This window comes from Anomaloglossus baeobatrachus, chromosome 2, assembly GCF_048569485.1.
Source record: "Anomaloglossus baeobatrachus isolate aAnoBae1 chromosome 2, aAnoBae1.hap1, whole genome shotgun sequence".
NCBI lineage: Eukaryota > Metazoa > Chordata > Amphibia > Anura > Aromobatidae > Anomaloglossus > Anomaloglossus baeobatrachus.
Genome location: NC_134354.1, coordinates 284,838,686 through 284,855,769, shown reverse-complemented (window position 1 = coordinate 284,855,769; position 17,084 = coordinate 284,838,686).

Genomic DNA, 17,084 nt, shown 5'->3' with positions numbered 1-17,084 from the left:
GCTGTTGGCTGATATTGTTAGGCTGGGGGGCTCCCCATAACATGGAGCTCCCCATCCTGAGAATACCAGCCGTCAGTCGTGTGGCTTAACCCTGGCTGGTATCAAAATTGGGGGGTGACTGTACGTCATTTTTTTTAATTATTTATTTATTTATTTATTTTACTGCACGATGTAGACCCACCCACCGGCGGCTGTGATTGGTTACAGTTTGGAGGCCCCCAGCGAGCCCCATGACTGGGACCCAGACAGACTTTCCCCTTTCCATCCGTCTAGGACTGAACACAGCGTTCTTCCTCGCTTGAACAGAAAATACTAATATCAAACCTAGGTAAGTTGATCTTTTCGATCTCAAAGTATTTTCTCTTCAAGAGGGGGTAGAGGGCACGAGTCAGTCTCCGGGGGATATAAACAGGAAACTCGCAAATCCTCAGGTAGCCTGTATGTTATTGTTTGTTTGTCTTGTCCTATATGCTGAAAACAAAGTTGTACTTTTTGTAAATTATGCTGCTAAAGGTCTTTCCTTTTCTTCTTCTGTCTTCTTTCTTTATCTATTTCACAATACTAACCCACTAACTAATCATATAATACTTGGCTACTTCTTCTTATTACCTTTTCTATCGGATATATTATATTGAAGTTGTTTTTTTGTTTTTAGGTGATAATATTCTGTCACTTTCCCCTGTATAGTCAGAGACTTGCAGTGCAAAGTGAGAGGGGAGAACAGAGACTGCAGCGTTGTGACCTTATGACCCGCACTCGCTGAACAGAGCTCATAGAATTGGAATGCCGTGTATTAACTGAGTTAGAAGTATGTCATTTATTTCCAGATGGGCAAAAACAGAAGATCTAGTCTAGTATATATTGTTAACAGTTGTTTTACATCTCTGATGTTTAGAGGTATGGTTTGAGCTGCATATGATTTGTTAGGATTGGTGAACATTGTCTTTGCTTAGTAACATTGTGTGATATGAAGGTAAAGTTGCAATAGAAGATATATAGAGAGTTGTTGGACTGGGAATGAGAGAGGATCCACTGGATTACACTCTCTGGGAGTCAGCCCTAGTAACGGGACCAGGAGGATGGACTTGTGTGTGCGGAGAACAAAATCCTGATTGGCGTGAATATTGTGCTGCCTGTGGCAGACCAAGACCACGAAAACGAGCAGGATTTTGTGTCCCCAGCATAAGATCAGGGAATAAGATCAGAATAGATGCACACCCTGTACCATGGGTGGATTCAGGAATAGAAGTGTCAGCATCAGATGATTCTGATGAATGAGGAATATATAGCTATTGCAATTGGAGTTGTGTTGTATTTGTTTGTGTGTCTTTGCTAGCTTAGACAATGGTATATTAGGAAAAGAAAGAAAAAGCTGGTTTGATTACCTTGAAAGATATGGGTTCACCGTTGACTGCTAGTAGGTAAAATACTAGATTCAGGAAGGGAATTTGTAGCTAGCGGAAAGGAATTAGTAGCTAGCGGACATAAGTCAACCGCTTGAACTGCTAGCCAAGGGATCGCTACCCTTTGGGCAGATCAGCAGATAGTGTGAGGTGGAGGGTCGCTACCTTTGAACTACCACACTATGGGAACCAGTCTTACCAGACATTCTACTAAGTCAAACAGTATGGATCAAAGATTCAAAATGATTGACTTGGTCAGAATGGAGAATGGAGAGAAAGCAGTTAAGAACAGTGCTAAAATACTGAAGAAGGCGGGGATGCCTAAGACAGGTTGTTTAGATTTTTGCCGGTGGCAGCAGTTCGGCCGAGAGAATTACCAATGGATTCAGAGGCACGGATACCATGCTCAAGTGGCAGCGTGGCTCCGGACTTCTGAACGCCATCATCCTCTTATAAATGACCATGACGATAAGGATAGACTTAGGGTATCAGAGGAAAATATGATTGATAGATTGTGTTCAGACATGTATCAAGGGCAGGATGAAAATGTAGACGAATATCATGCTCGATGTGTTTCCCTTTTTATGGATCATGGTTATGACTTAAAGCACTTTAAAGAAGTACTGCTCTTTAAGGGTATGTTCAAGGAGGGGTTAAGGAGAGATCTTAGAAAAGAAGTAGTAAGAACATGTGTAGATTATGCATATGTACCACTTGAACAATCATTGCACATGATAAGAGCTATAGAAGATCAGATGATGAAAAAGAAAGCTCAGGAACAAACCCCTGTAATGGTAAACATACACTCAAGAGCATTTGATAATGCGGTAAAAAGATCAGTGGAAGGATTACAGACTGAGCGTAGAATGGATAAGATGCCAGATTTTGATGTGTATAAAGAAAAGGGATTGTGTTTTGGATGTGGAAAGAGGGGGCACTATAAACGAGACTGTCACAAGATAAGAAGAAAAGGGCAAGGGGAGGTACAGAGAAAGGGAGTACTTAATAGAACAGACCTAGGTTACAATCATAAAAACAACAGACTGGGACTGGGAAATAGGCAGCCCCCAAAGAAAGCAAATAATTAGGGTCAAACCTGTAGATGGCCCTTCGGCCACTGCACAGGTAACCCTTCCCACTAGCAAAAATATAGATAGTAATTGATAAACAAGAAATGCTGGAATAGTTCATTATAAAATTTGGAATCACTGTTACAGGACCAATGCCGGAATCTATGCTTGTTGTAATGATGTCTTTGATTTAAATAGGTGAAAGCAAGCTGGATGAGAACCATCATCAAAATTAAGGTACCTGTATGTTTGTGTATAAAATAATATCCCCTGAGCAGAAAGCAGAATGGAAGCCATCACAAAACAGGTAGAAAAATTATCTAAAAGAACAGGATTGGAATAATTGGTGAGTTGTGAGTTGGGGAATGTCATTCCTTCAGTGTCAGAAAAAAAAATGCAGCCAACTATTTTATGTGCTGGCAGCATGTAATGTTAACAAAATCCTGTCAGCAAAACTCTAAAAGCAAAAGAGGGTTTTGAGATGCTGAAGAGTGATGACATTCTCTGTGGATTCATAATTCCCTCTACACCGGCACTGGAAGATATCTCATTTTATTTGTTTTGTTATAATTTAGGGAAAAACACCATCTAGTGGGATATGTATGTATAGATATGTATATATACATATATATATATATATATATATATGTTCTAGTGGTGGTTACCCGTGCAAAGAAAGTATGTTAATGTTAATTTGGTAATACACCTTAGAAATACACCTTAGAAATACAAGGCACTATACTCAGTATAGTAATTACTATTTCAAGTGTTGACAAAATAATTATTAAATGAACTGACTAGCAAAGTGTAAGGTAGCTCTACTCATAATATTTAATCCAGCTACTTTGTTATTCGACACAGATGATAAATGAAGTTTAGAGACAAATTGTTTGTATCGAAAACCCACAACCTTTGAATTGTTTGTATATTGTATATTTGTCCAGCAAAAATTTTGAGTGAATAAATATACAAAAGGGGGGAAAGGAGGTTATCTATTATATACTCTAGTAGTATAGTAGCACTTCCCTTGTAATAGCCACTATGAAACATGTCTATTAAGCAGAAAAATGAAAATATAGTTGTTTTGTTCAGTATTTTTGACCATATAAAGTATAAATGCTGAAGATTATTAACTGGTTGGAGGTAATGTTATAAGAATGATATGATGACATATTTTTAGCTTTGTTCTTACAGATGATTGGTCGCTTCTGCACTGGAAATGCTACGGCTTACACAGCACGAGATAATTAAAATTTAAACCACTCCCTTCTTACCTATATTAGTACAGAAGGCAGTGATGATAAGGTCCTCTCTGAAATGGGAAAAGCAGAACTGGGTAAGATAGTAAAAAAATATAAGCGATAGATCCTTACTGAGTGTCAACTGAAATGAAAAACTGTAGAATACGTATGAGCCCGAATGAAGGTTCTCCTGTTGTTGCTCTCCTGTTATTAAATAAGCCAGGTACAATGAAGATAAAGTCTAGACCTGAGCTGACAGTGATGGAGCAAAAAAAAAAAGATGCTTACACAGGTGTAGTTAACAAAGAAACAATAACCGGGCCTAGAGTTGAGAGTTTTCCATCTTTCCCTGTACAGACCACCTTGGTGGCTCCTGTCACGTCTGTGACGTCTGCCACTTCTTGTGTTCTTAAATCCCTACAGGTACAAGAAATTCAATGAGGAGTGGAGATAGAGACGCAGGAAGCCCAGTTGACTGAGGTCTGTGGATACAGGGCGGTAATATTTCTCTGCCATAAGCTCTCTTCTTATTGATGGTCCAGGTAACCAATAGATTAATAAGGAATTCTCTGTGAAAAACGGATATAAGTGTGTCTTAAGAAACAAGGTATGGGTGACACCAGGATTTAGTCCAGATTTACCCAGACTTGTAAGACATATGCCCAAAATACCCAAAATAATGTAAGAAGGAAAACTGTATAGTTCATAGAAATATACCCTGCATTGGCTCTTCCCATCTCAGAGACCGCAGATAAATTATAGTGATATACTATGAGCAAGTGTTATGCAAGTTTGTGCGTGTTCTGTAGATTTCCTCCCAGATTTGGTCAGAGGCAATCCAGTGCAGAAAATAAGATGTTATTGCTAGAAAAGCACATGATAGAAATTGTATATATAAGATATGTATAAAAGATAAAAGATAAAAAGGTACAAAATGTAATTTTTGATATATAAATGATTGATTAAATATGTAATACCATGTAATAAACAGTTGATTTCAGTTTCATTCCAGATCCTTCCAATCTGGCACACATTCTCTGAAGTTTGGGGGGACTGGGTGACGGTCTGGAGGCGTGTGGGGGAAACTTGAATCTACACCAAGTCCAACTTAGTACACCAACCTCAGTAAAAGTCCATACATCCCATTGCAGGAGGGTTCACAAAGATTAAAGAAATGGCATTAGGGAAGTATTGTGTACTGCTTCTCTTTCTATATGTTGTTCTCCTCTTAGGAACAAACAGTGGGACAATAAATTTGTAATGTATCATGAATATATATTAATATCATGTCTTGTTTTGTAACCCCCATACCCAATCAAATGTTAAAAGTTAGTTTTGGAATAAGGGGTTATGCCCCAAACCAAAATCCGTATTGTACCAGACCTCCTTGTATATCCCTACAAAGACACATACATGAAACTAACTGGACCAGAGCCTATAGATTCGAACATGGTGACACTGATACCTGTGCAAATCGCAGTGCAATACACATGAGTGAAGAAGTTGAAGAAGGGCAGTTGGGTGATGAAGCAGCAGATATGTCAATAGCTAATGATAAAGAACCATACTGTGTGCCCTTTCAATTTTATAGAGTAGTTACCACTGACTTAGAAGATTCTTGGTGTTTGTATGATGAGACCTTGCGGTTTGTATCAGTAGTAATGGCGTTACTAAGTGAATATCAGTTTGAACTTCCAAAAGGTATTTACATTGTTTGTGGGGAAAAAGCTTATAGATGGATTCCAAAGGGAGCGGAGGGAACCTGTACATTGGCTAGATTGGAACCTGCAACATGGGTATGGAGTGAGGATGATTTCCCATACAAAAACATTCCTCAACACATGCTTGCAAAACGTGATACTGACACAAAATCTAGCAAACAGACACAGAAGCATTTGTTTAGTACACCATGGTACATGCAGGCAGGAATGGTACTGACAGGTCCATTAGGAGTAATGTTGGGGAACATGAGAAATGCCCAAATGATTCAAGAACTAGGAGATATTTTTGATAATGTGACTGATCTATTATTTGATGCTATAAATATAGAATCAGCCTACACAAAACAGCTCATCATCATTACCAATCAACATTCTATGGTACTTGATTATCTCACTGCTTCTAGTGGAGGTTTCTGTCAGGTGGTGGGACCTTCATGTTGTCACTTCATAAACCCTGAAGGACTGATGCAGGTTACACATGATATAAACCGAGCAGAAAGACTTAAAAAAGGATTTAAGGAAGCCAATGCATTGAGTGAACTACCCTTCCCTGAATGGCTTTCCTGGTTAAATCCACTGAATCTATTCAAAGGTGTGGGTGGATGGATCACAGGGATAATACATTATGTCATTCAAGGAGCGTTTATAATACTAGTAATTGCAGTATTGGTAAAATTATTTGTAATGCTTGTAAAGAAAATTCTAGGAGCTAATTGTAGCTGTTTTTCAGGAACATACCAACCCCAAAAGAGAGAAGCTATTGATACTGAATCCCTCCAAACTCAAGTAATGATGACCATAGCAACCACAAAGAGATGCAGATGTATGATATGTGACAAAGATACCCTGGCAGACTTAACCGACTGTGTCTACTGTGGAAGTCCTATGGAATCGTTTGACCACAAGATGCAAGAACATCAGCATGAAAAGAACTTTAAAGTTACACCATAAAGTGTGTGATATATAAACACACTACAAAGACTCCATAAAGTTACACCATAAAGTGTGTGATATATAAACACACTACAAAGACTATACAAACATATATCACATTTATATAATGAATAAACTGGTAGAACATACATATATATGATATTATACTACATATAGCCTTAGGTATATTTCCCCTCTATGAATAGTAGATAGGATGGGAATAGGGACATGTAGGCCGATCCCACAGAGCACGTTTGAATGGCAGGTCCCCATGATGCGCGTAGGGAAAGCCTAGTGTATTGTGAAGTAGGACAAGTCTCTGCGGTCTACCCTATAGGAAGGGACAGATGAGATAGAACATAATTAATCAAAAGAGGGAAATTGTTAGAGAAGCCATTTTGTATCTTTTTCGAAGTATTCTTGCACGTATGAGCATTTGATCAGTTATGCAATCAGTTATGCAATCCGTTGTGCAATCTTGGAATGAGTAATTGATGTTCTATTCCACATCTGCTATTTGCTATGATTATCACTAAGGCCCTAGAATTGTTTATACGGTCATCTTGACCTATGCAGCTTGTTTGACAAGGTTTGATTGATTACATCCCTTGAAACGCTTTTGGTTACATATCTCTTTGGCCTTGAAATATTAATCCTTTCCTTATGTGATGATATCATGCTTATATCCCAAAATGATTATATTTGGTATCTATCTAAAGTTATGTAACTATATCACATGTCTCATATTGCGTAATCAGCTTGAAAGGTATAAGAAACCTTCAGATTCAATAAAGGGGCAGAGCTATTTGACTCACTATAGACTCTTGTCTGTCTTGGTGTTTTAAGCGTGCTCTCACAACCGGCCGGTCCGTCCCTGCTACCTGAGAGGAAACAAAAGCCCGGCTTTAACAGGTTACCCGCGGCCACAACTGGAGTCCTCCTCCTGAGAGAGGTAGCTGCGGGTAACCTGAGTGACGTCATCGCTGATCGTGCCGCTCACTTCAGTTGCTGCGTGGAGCTGACAGAGAGCGGTCGTGCCACCGCACCAGGGAAATGTGGGATGAGCCGGGTAGAGTCCCGGGGCTGTCTCATCTAATGGATGCGGCAATTCCGGGCGGCTGTTGGCTGATATTGTTAGGCTGGGGGGCTCCCCATAACATGGAGCTCCCCATCCTGAGAATACCAGCCGTCAGTCGTGTGGCTTAACCCTGGCTGGTATCAAAATTGGGGGGTGACTGTACGTCATTTTTTTTAATTATTTATTTATTTATTTATTTTACTGCACGATGTAGACCCAACCACCGGCGGCTGTGATTGGTTGCAGTGAGATAGACACGCCCCCATGCTGAGTGACAGCTGACTGCAATCAATCATAGGCGCCGGTGGGCGGGGAAAGCAGGGAATATGAGATGGAATAATGAGCGGCCGGCATTTTCAAAGGAGGAAAAGCCGCCAGAGCAGTGTGAAAGCCGTGCAGCGCCGTGCCAGTGATCGGTGAGTATGAGAGAGGGGGAGAGACCGACCGATGGACAGAGAGTCGGACAGACAGAGAGAGAGAGATCGACGGACAGAGAGAGATAGAGCGACTAATTGACAGAGAAAGAGACCGACCGACAGACAGAGGGAGATTGACCGACATGACAGAGAGAGACTGAAAAGACCTCCATTTTGCTTGTCAAAAAGCATGCAGAACACAACAAAAATACAGTCCAAGCACATTTTGGTTGCGTTTTGACCACATCATTGATTTCAATAGGTGGAGAATGCAGCTACAACGCACAAAAGAAGTGACATGCTGCTTTTTTTCTGCTGCCACCTAGTGCTCTTTGTGCTGCCACCTAGTGCTCTCTGTGCTGCCACCTAGAGCTCTCTGTGCTGCCACCTAGAGCTCTCTGTGCTGCCACCTAGTGCTCTCTGTGCTGCCACCTAGTGCTCTCTATGCTGCCACCTAGTGCTCTCTGTGCTGCCACCTAGTTCTCTCTGTGCTGCCACTGTCAGTGCTCTCTGTGCTGCCACCTAGTGCTCTTTGTGCTGCCACTGTCAGTGCTTTGTGCTGCCACTGTCAGTGCTTTGTGCTGCCACTGTCAGTGCTTTGTGCTGCCACTGTCAGTGCTCTTTGTGCTGCCACTGTCAGTGCTCTTTGTGCTGCCACTGTCAGTGCTCTTTGTGCTGCCACTGTCAGTGCTCTTTGTGCTGCCACTGTCAGTGCTCTTTGTGCTGCCACTGTCAGTGCTCTTTGTGCTGCCACTGTCAGTGCTCTCTGTGCTGCCACCTAGTGCTCCCTGTTCTGCCACCTAGTGCTCTCTGTGCTGCCACCTAGTGCTCTCTGTACTGCCACCTAGTGCTCTCTGTGCTGCCACCTAGAGCTTTTTGTGCTGCCACCTAGTGCTGTCCGTTGTGCCGCCTAGTGCTGTCCGTTGTGCCGCCTAGTGCTGTCCGTTGTGCCGCCTAGTGCTGTCCGTTGTGCCGCCTAGTGCTGTCCGTTGTGCCGCCTAGTGCTGTCTGTGCCCGCCACTAGTGCTGTCTGTGCCCGCCACTAGTGCTGTCTGTGCCCGCCACTAGTGCTGTCCATGCTCAGCATCTCCTGTGATGTATACACCCCTCCTGTGATGTATACGCCCCAGCCTCTTCTGGGATTTGTATGCCCCAGTGTCTCCTGTGATGTATATGCCCCAGCTTCTCCTGTGATGTGTATGCCCCAGCTTCTCCTGTGATGTGTATGCCCCAGCCTCTCCAGACCAAGACAAACCTGGAAAAGCAGCTGTGAGAAACAAAATGATCAAAATCACTGAACATCACAGCAGCTCCAGCCACCACATTAGTGGTGAGTTAATTAATTGTTTGACCAAATATAGCTGGGTAGTTTTCAAGTTGATAATTTTGTGCAGCCCCCGAAGGTTGGTAGAAAATTCCAAATGGCCCCCGGCAGAAAAAAGGTTCCCCACCCCTGTTCTAGATGGAACTCGAACTTGAGCTTTTTGCTAAAAGTTCGGCAGCTCGAGTTATGTTCGAGAACGGTTCTATGAGCAAAAGCGTGGCTTTTCACAGCTACAGTGTGCAGGGAGCCATCACTGGCAGCCTGCGGTAAGATGGTGACCAAGATAAATATCGGGTATCCAAGCAAAGCTTTGGTTAGTAACCCGATATTTACCCTAGTTACGTGTGCAAGGAGCTGACACTTCCCCGCTTGGCTCCGCCCCCCTCCTGCACTCGGCATGTACACACACACACACACACTCACCTGTCCCCAGCCATGCAGTCCCCGACACTGACGTCTTCAACGCCACATGGCCCCGCTAGGCTCCACCCACTTCGCACTCCGCCACCCGCACACATGGCCCCGCTAGGCTCCTCCCACTTTGCACTCAGCCGCCCGCACACATGGCCCCGCTTGGCTCCACCCACCTGGCACTCTGCACACATTACCCCGCTTGGCTCATCCCACCTCACACTCCGCACAAATTACCCCGCTTTGCTCCACCCACCTGGCACTCTGCACACATTACCCCACTTAGCTCCACCCACCTGGCACTCTGCACACATTACCCTGCTTGGCTCCACCCACCTCACACTCCGCACACATTACCCCGCTTGGCTCCACCCACCTGGCACTCCGCACACATTACCCCGCTTGGCTCCACCCACCTGGCACTCTGCACACATTACCCCGCTTAGCTCCACCCACCTGGCACTCTGCACACATTACCCTGCTTGGCTCCACCCACCTCACACTCCGCACACATTACCCTGCTTGGCTCCACCCGCCTGGCACTCTGCACACATTACCCCGCTTAGCTCCACCCACCTGGCACTCTGCACACATTACCCTGCTTGGCTCCACCCACCTCACACTCCGCACACATTACCCCGCTTGGCTCCACCCACCTGGCACTCTGCACACATTACCCCGCTTAGCTCCTCCCACCTGGCACTCTGCACACATTACCCTGCTTGGCTCCACCCACCTGGCACTCTGCACACATTACCCTGCTTGGCTCCACCCACCTCACATTCCGCACACATTACCCTGCTTGGCTCCACCCACCTGGCACTCCGCACACATTACTCCGCTTGGCTCCACCCACCTGGCACTCCGCACACATTACCCCGCTTGGCTCCACCCACCTCGCACTCTGCACACATTACCCCGCTTGGCTCCACCCACCTCGCACTCCGCACACATTACCCCGCTTGGCTCCACCCACCTCGCACTCCACACACATTACCCCGCTTGGCTCCACCCACCTCGCACTCCGCACACATTACCCGGCTTCGCTCCACCCACCTCGCACTCCGCACACATGGCCCCGCTCGGCTTACCTGCGGTGATAAAGTCCCGCCCTCCCGACCTCAGCGCTGTCACTGTCCTCCATGGCCGCCGCTTGTCACATCTCCTCCTCTTGCTGCCGACCTGAGACTGTGACTAGCGGTGACGTCACAGGCTCCCGCGATACTTGGCTGTGAAGGCGGCGGTCATTGAACTCAGTGACAGGTCTGCTATCAGCTGCGCAGGAGATCGTCACCGCAGGTAATGTACCTCGCTCCTGACAACAGCACTTGTCATGCCCTGCAGTGACCTGGGCTGACCTATTGATGTTAGCTCAAGTCATTGCATTGCTCTCCCAGCCAATGGGGAACATTCTGTTCTTCATTGACTGGGACAGTGACTATGGTATGGATCGTCATGGGAACGCTTGGATTACAGCAGACCTGGATTTGTTTTTCTTCCTAATAAATTGGTGAAAGAGGGAATGTTTTGAGCAGTGTTTTTTCAAATAAAAATGTGTTTGTCGTCTATTTTTTATTTCTTACTGACTGGGTTGGTGATGTCGGGTATCTGATAGACGCCTGACCTCACAAACCCCAGGGCTTGATGCCAGGTGACATTACACATCTGGTATTAACCCCATATATTACCCCGTTTGCCACCGCACCAGGGCACGGGATGAGCTGGGGTGAAGCACCGGGATTGGCGCATCTAATGGATGCACCACTTCTGGGGCGGCTGCGGCCTGCTATTTTTAAGGCTGGGGAGAGTTCAATAACCATGGACCTCCCTAGTCTGAGAATATCAGACTCCAGCTGTCCGCTTTACCTTGGCTGGTGAGCCAATATTGGGGGGACCCCCACGTGTTTTTTTTTTAATTATTTATTTAATTTAAAATAACAGCGTGGGGTGCCCTCAGTTTTGGATTACCAGCCAAGGTGAAGCTGCCAGCTGTGGTCTGCAGGCTGCAGCCGTCTGCTTTACCCTAGCTGGCTATCAAAAATAGGGGGAACCCCACGTCATTTTTTTTAAATGTATTTTTTTTTTTGGTAAATACAAGGCTAAGCACCCCATAGTGCCACATGAAAGGCCTCAAAGGGTGCAAAATTACAAAATGCAGGAGAGTGGGACATTATGTGTCTTTCTGCCATTATAATGACAGAAAAGACTGATATGAAGTGTACAAGCACAGGAAAATCACCAGAGCGCTCTACGCTGTGAAACGCAGTAGAAAATGGCACTGGAGTGAACATGTGACCGCCTCATGTAGGTTGAAGCTATGGATCCTGGGTAAATTTATGTATTTTCCCTCCTTCAGTTTTTTTGCAGTACGCAAAAAAAAACGGAAGGCGCACGGATGACAAACGGATGACATACGGACCGTATACGGAACGGAGATGCAACACGGATGCACCCGTGAAAAAAAAGGACCGTTTTTTGAGGACCGCAAAAACGGATCGGTCGTGTGAAACGCCGGCCGCATTCACCCTACTCCTCTGATTTCTGTCGCATGTGCCATGACACATGCAACAGAAAACTCCTCCCCAGGCCCTGCCAGGTCACCCCCTGTAACCCCACCGGTGTTCCCCGGTGTCCCACGGTACCTGTGCAGCGTTGATCCCCCGCGGCCCCCTCCTTCACAATAGACCCTGCTGCATGCACATAGCGGCTGTCAGCTCAGCTTTCTGTGTTCAGACACAGTGAGTGGCGGTAACCATGCATCTGTAAGCTACTGCAATGCCCTGCTCATGAGGTAAGGAACATAGTTGATCAGGAGAGCTATACTACATTTCCAAATGGAGGTATTTGATTTTATAGTTGCCCTGCTGAACGACTACCAAACATGAGAGTCTGTTATATGCCACAAGTAAACACATCTAAATTGCGAGCTCTGTTGTTTAGTATTCATTCAGCTGGATAACTGGACTTAAAGGGGTATTCCATATCCAAGATCCTATCCCCAATATATAGTAGGTGGAATAGCAATAATATCAGCAAATACCAATATTTGGAAATGTAGAATAGTTCTCCTGATTAGGCATGCCCTTACCTCATGAGCAGGGCATTGCAGCTTTGGTAGCAACACTTACGACATGGACTCTGCTGCTGTGAACCTGGGGAGAGTGGGTGTAGATTCATTGCACCCACACTCCTCACACGTAGGGTCTGCACTCCTAGAAAATGGGGGATACGTTCCCTGAGCCTGTCCCCCCATATTCTAGACGGTCCAGAGTCATCGTGGGACCCCCTTATTTTTTTTTCCTTACAATAAATTGGTGAAAGAGGGAATGTTTTGGGGAGTGTTTTTTCAAATACATTTTTTTTGTCTATTTGTTTTGTTAGTACCGACAGTTTGTGATGTCGGGTATCTGATAGACGCCATGACATTACAAACTGCTGGGCTTGATGTAAGGTGACCTTACAGCTAGTATCAACCCCATTTATTACCCCGTTTGCCACTGCACCAGGGCACGGGATGAGCTGGGGTGAAGTGCCAGGATTGGCGCATCTAGTGGATGTGCCACTTCTGGGGCGCCTGCGGCCTGCTATTTTTAGGCTGTGAAGTGCCAATAACTATGGACCTTCCCACCCTGAGAATACCAGACCACAGCTGTCCGCTTTACCTTGGCTGGTGATCCAATTTGGGGGGACCCTACTATTTTTGTAATTATTATTATTTATCAAATAATTATAAAAAAGAGCCTGGGGTGACCTTCACATTGGATCCTTAACCAAGGTAAAGTTGCCAGCTGTGGTTTTCAGGCTACAGTCATCTACTTTACCCTAGCTGGCTATCAAATATGGGGGAACCCCACGTCATTTTTTTTTTAACTATTTTTTTAAATAAAAAAAATTATTGGGCTTCCCTGTATTTTGATTGCCAGCCAAGGTAACACCAGGCAGATGGGGGTGGCAACCCGTAGCTGTCTGCTTTAACTGCACTGAGAATCAAAAATACCGCGGGGCGCTACGTCATTTTTTTTAATGATTTTTTTTTACAGCACTGTCATGTCAGGCAATCAAAATACAGGAAAGCCCATTTTTTTTTAGTTATTTAAATAAATAATAAAAAAAATATATATATGGACCCCCGCTGCATTTTTTGTATTGCTAGATAAGGGTAATCCAAGCAGCTACTGGCTGCTAACCCACACTGCTTGATGTTACCTTCACTGGCAATGGAAAATCCAGGGAAGCATTTTTTATTTTTTTTCCCCAAAAAACTAAAAAATAAAAATGACGTGCGCTTCGCCATATTTTTGTATGCTAGCCAGGTACAGCAGGCAGGTACAGGCTGCCCCCAACCCCCAGCTGCCTATTTGTACCTGGCTGGGAACTAAAAAATATAGGGAAGCCCTTTTTTTTAATTATTTCATGAATTTCATGAAATAATTAAAAAAAAAAACGACGTGAGCTTTGCCCCATTTTTGTGTCCAGCCGGGTACAACTAGGCAGCTGGGGATTGGAATCCACAGCACAGGTTGGCCCGAGGTTTCTGGGCGCCTCTGCTGCGAATTGCAGTCCACAGCCGCCCCAGAAAATGGCGCTCTCATAGAAGCGCCATCATCTGGCGCTGTATCCAACTCAAGCCGAACCGCGACTGGTTCGCTCAACTCTATGAGTGAGGGCCCTGCCAAAGATATGATTGAGGGCAATCCCAAATGTATAAGTGAGAGCCTTTCCAAATGTATGATAGAGGGTGCTCCCAAATTTTAGAGTGAGGGCCCTCCCAAATCTAATGAGAGGGCCTTCCCGTATGTATGAGTGAGGATCGCCTAATGGCCATCCAAAAATGATGGTTGAGGGCCACATGATGATTCTGTGGATATCATGGAGGAGGAGGTTCCAGAAGAAAAAAAAGATCCACAAATGCCATTGTCATGGTTCGCCTCCCTGTCCACATGGCTAGGGGGCGGAACCTTCTCTCGAGCCTCACTTCCAGACCCTGGATGCCCTAAAAGCTGGCATTTCCAGTGAAACAGTGCCGGCTATAAGCTTAGCTCTGCTTTGCCTGTGATTGCTGGTCCTGTGAGTGATATCCTGATCTGTCTGTTCCTGTGCCCCCGTGCCCTTGTCTGTGTTCTGTCCCCTGGTCGTCCCTCCTGTCCTCTGTCCCCTCTCCTATTTCCACACTCGGTTGCTTCCTCCGGTACTGACCTTGGCCTGACTTTGACTCCGCTTTTCCTCGTCCCTCCGGTCCTTTTTCTGCCCGTACGGTGTTTGACCCAGCCTGTCTGACTATTCCTTGCATGCTCTGCAGCTCTGCTTCTCAGCTGTGCTTTGAGGTAATGCATGAGAACGCTGTGAATTCACTTCCTGGTTCTCATTGCTCTGTGTAGTGTATTATGCTACAGAGCTCTGGCTCCCCCTGGTGGCAGCATTACAGCCATCCTGTGCGCAGTGTATCTGGAGACTGCAGTGCTAACCACTGAGCCACTGTGCTGCCATACCAAATGTTTAAAAAAGCCCTCCCCAAATGTATGAAAGAGGGTCCTTCCAAATTTAAGAGTGATTGCCCTCCCAAATGTATGAGCGAGGACTGCCTGATGGCCCTCCAAAAATTATTGTTGGGGGCCACATGAGGACTCTGTGGATATCATGCAGGAGACCCCCAAAAAAGATGCACAAATGTCATCCTGTGCGCAGTATGTCCATAGGCTGCAGTGCTAACCATGGTCTTCCACTAGTGACTGGAAATAACCTGAGTTAAATTAATCCCAAGCACACAATCAATTGCAACAGGGTAATGCAAAAAGTGATTTTTATTATAAGCAGAAAGAGAATGCCACTACCGAAAAAAGCAAAGACAGAGTCAAGCCAACGTTTCGGCCTTCACAAGGCCTTTATCAAGGACTTGCCTGTAAAGAAATAATAAAGATTATATACACACCAATGAGTGAACATAATGTACATATTTACAAGGAGTATATATACAGACATACGTGTATCATACATATACTACTTTTCTTCTTTACACCCAAGTAAACCATTACATTCCTTTCAACCCTCTCTGTATTATCCCACATATATATACTTCTACCACAGTACTTTCTGCCTATTCCATTCATATATCAGCACCACATATCAGCCACATCCCAGCTTATTGTCCATTCCAGCTATATACCAGCAGTATTCGCCAATCTATATCAGCTATACACTAACAGCCTCATATTAGCAATATATAGCTGTATACTCGTCCCATTTATGTTTCCAGTCCCCCTTTATAGTCATATATAACCTTCCCTTTTACATCCTATATACTGACTCCACACCCATAGACCACACATACATTATATACACAGTCATTCATAATGTGCTTCCCCACTACACATATCCTGGTTCCATGCTTCTTATGAGCCGGTACATACCAGCACAATAACCACATACAGGGACTTTAACCTCTCTATCACATCCGGCCCCCTATGTGACATTATAAACACCCATACCCCCGTTCACAGCCTGTTACTCCCCTTACCCCACCCCCCCTGTGACGCGACGCACACAAGCGCGCCGAGTCTAGTGACCCACACTGACAGGGATCCTGTCCCTGGTAACCGCCCCCTCCGTGACGTTCTGCACGCATGCGCACTAAGGTGCTTGCAAACAGCACCTCTCCTGCTCCCCACTGACGCCGGACGCATGCGCAGTAGTAAGCCCACGTCATCACTGACGTCCCGGGCACCTGCGCTCCTGCCCCCATGACTCACACCAGGAAGTAATGCCCTGGCTACAAATAGCTGCCGTTGCACAGACCCCCACTGCCACACGCCTGCTGCTTGCACCCCTGGGACCCTGTCCCCCTGCCCTTGTGCCCTGTAAGGTAAATACACTATCTATAATGCGCACCTCTACCTGCCTGGTTTCCACATGTATGGCTATGTATACTAATGTATCCTGTCTTTCCATAGGCACTTCCTCCATCCACCCACTCACCTTTCATGCCTCCTTGACTCTGGGTAGGTTTTTTAACCTCATACTGTCTACTGCGCTGTTATACTGTATACTGCTTATCTACAGACAATGGCTAGTATTGTTTATACATGCTACATTTAGCGTTACTCTTAGGCGCCTGACCACTAACATAGCAAGTGTACTGTTTAATCCACTGCCTCCTCCTGGTTCTGCCCGTCCAGTAATAAGTGCTATACGTATATCTGTATTGCTAATACAGTATGTCCTGCATTGTCTACTATGTCACCCATCTCCGATGGTTCTGAACGGATTGAGTTCATCTTATGATTTCACTGCCTGCTGGCATCACCATTTGATCGAGCTATGTACCAGCGCGTACTTGCCGTTACTGTACGTTCTGCTTGCCATTCTTCTCATGGTGCTTATTGTTGTTGTATCCCTCTCTCCATCCAGCAAGTTGTGCTTTGAGAGCAGAACGCCCTACCTGTGGTTTACCCATTTGACGTCTAATCCGTCTATACCCGTCACTTCTTGAT